General features: G+C 66.6%; 1 non-coding gene across 1 annotated transcript; it reads right to left on the reverse strand.

The window, feature by feature from the left end:
• Window positions 1–1,248: 1,248 nt before the first annotated feature.
• On the reverse strand, window positions 1,249–1,402 carry LOC140473052 (5.8S ribosomal RNA). The gene has a single exon (XR_011958051.1). It is a non-coding gene; the product is annotated as a 5.8S ribosomal RNA (ribosomal RNA).
• Window positions 1,403–2,500: the final 1,098 nt, after the last annotated feature.

The following is a 2,500-nucleotide window of genomic DNA, read 5'->3' on the forward strand; positions in this document are numbered from 1 at the left end:
CTCCCCCGTCCACGGCGGGAGGCGAAACTCGGAAGTGCCGGCTGCTTACTCGAGCGGAAGGGTCAGCCTGATTCCTGCCTTGCCGGAGGCCCGGTCGCGGGGGTGACGACCCGCCGCCCGGGACGTGCGAGGCACCAGCAGACAGAGACTGCCCGACGGTCAGAGAGAGGGAGAGAGGAGTGCCGAGGCTCAAGTGGCGAACGGTCGCGCAGGCACGCCACGCACATCGATCGCCAGCCGCGGAACGGCACGGCCTTCAGTGGGGCCGGCGGGCGACGCCGCTCCTGAACCCAGCGGCCCCGAGTCGGACGAGTTGAGGAAGGCACGCCGACGGTGACAGGGTACGGAAGACACAGCGGTGGCCTTCTGGCGACTTGGCCCCCGACAGCCCGACGTTCCGCCGTCCTCCCGATGGCCAGGAGGACCGTGCGGGGGTCGGCCGACGGCGTGGTAGGTGTGCCTGCACGGTGACGGAGCACACACCACGCCCGCCAACCCCTCCGTACCTCCCGAGACCGGTGGCAGGACGGAGCGGAAAACGTGCGGACTGAACGGGAGAGCCAAGAGCCAGCGATCCACGCGCGTGCGACCGTCCAAGTCACAGCGTTCGACGAAAACCTCCTCCCTCGGCCAGGCACTCGGCGCCAGCAGGGGAGACAGGATCAGACGCCCCGCCGGCCACTTAAGGCCGAGGACGAACCACGAGACGGGCGGCTGCAGCAGCGGGCGGCCTGCAGCTCCCAGCACTCTCAATCGATCAACCATCGAGTCGGGTCAGCGTGTCAAACCGGCGAGCTCCACGGTCAGGCCGGCGGCGCACCAGCACCGGACCTCCGCGGCTCCCTTCACTCTTTCCACTGCCAGCCAACCGAGAGACGGACCCAATGCGGACGTGCAGAGCTTAGGCAGACCCCCCACTGGAGGCTCAACACTTCGTGGCAGCTCCGTGTCCCAGAGACCAGGAGGGTTGGCACACACACACAGTGTGAACCACCGACAGCCATTCTGGGACCGGTGACAGCCGTGCTGGCCCCACTGCCACGACACAGACGGACGCCAGGCCGCGCTCCCCGGCGGGGGGATGGCGTCGAGCCTGACGAACGGAATGTGCAGGGTGGGGGGGAAAGGCCAAGCGCTCCGACGCCGGAGGGCTCCGGAGTCTGAACTTAGGGGGACAAAGAGGACGGGTCCTCTGCGACACCCCAGCCGCGCTCTCGCCAGCCAAGGCGAGTGCGATTGATTGCCAAACGACCCTCAGACAGGCGTGGCCCCGGGAAGAACCCGGGGCCGCAAAGTGCGTTCAAAGTGTCGATGATCAATGTGTCCTGCAATTCACATTAATTCTCGCAGCTAGCTGCGTTCGTCATCGACGCACGAGCCGAGTGATCCACCGTCAAGAGTTGTCTGAGTTTGTTTTAGGTCTCTCCCTCGCCAGAGGAAAGCGACCCGGACCGCACATACGCTCCCCACCTTGAGCTACAGCCACCTGCACGCCGGCGTGCGGGCGGAGCAGGGTGGCGTGAAGCGATGGGGAGCACCATCCTGGTGCGGCCCGCAGAAACATACGTCTATTGGGGGGAGGAGGACAGGGCGCCCAAGAGGCGATGCGTGCCCCAACGCACCGCAGCGACGGAGGCAGGATCACCGCCACCATGTCGCCCGCCTAGTATCACGAGGCGTGCAGCAGCTTTGCCCTAGGAAAAGCAGAGGCGGGAACGGGCACCGGCCATCGGTTCGGCAGCGTCACTGACGCGTGCACGTGGCGGCGTGTCGGCGAGCGGACTTCCTGCGAGGAGGCGGGGGCGGCACTCGCCCGAGCAGACGCCCGCCCGGCCCAGCCACCGCCGAGGTGGACTGGGAGTCGCGGCAACGGCTCGTCATACTCGTTCCCACACTCACAGCGCAGCTTGCCCGCAAGCCACCGACCACCGATCGACGCCAGGCGCCCCGACCGAGAGCGGGATCGCTCGTTCGCCCTGCTGGCAGTTCGCTGGGGATCACTACTGCACGGAGCTCGGAGACCGACGGGCGGCAACTCGAGAGTCTTTAAACCACCACCCCCATCCCGCAAGTGCAAAGAGGCTGTATACGCACAGACGGGTGAGGGGAATAGGTACCCCGTCGGGTTTGAAGGGAGCGTGACTAGATAGCAACGATGTAAACCCAGCCGATTTGGGAGCGAAAGACCGGCGCCTGCATCACCGGCTTCGTTTCCCGTGGCTGGAGAGTACACCGAAACCCTCCGTCTGTCGCGAGCTCCCGACGACGCGGTGCCGCCAAGCAGCAGGGCCGGACCTGGTGTGGCTCCCCTCGTCGATCACAGACCGGTCGGCACTACTGACGAGACGGTGGAACGGGCTTCGCCCCTTGTGACGAAGGGTGATGCGAACCCGCCCGCCCGCGTGCGTTCGGGGTGGACTCGGCAAACGGAGATTTGAAATCGGAAAGTGTCCTCCTGCCCCGCGCAGGTAGGCGCCCAACAGTTGTGGGGGGTTTGGCG

Source organism: Chiloscyllium punctatum, unplaced genomic scaffold, assembly GCF_047496795.1.
Source record: "Chiloscyllium punctatum isolate Juve2018m unplaced genomic scaffold, sChiPun1.3 scaffold_504, whole genome shotgun sequence".
In the NCBI taxonomy this organism is placed as follows: Eukaryota; Metazoa; Chordata; class Chondrichthyes; order Orectolobiformes; family Hemiscylliidae; genus Chiloscyllium; species Chiloscyllium punctatum.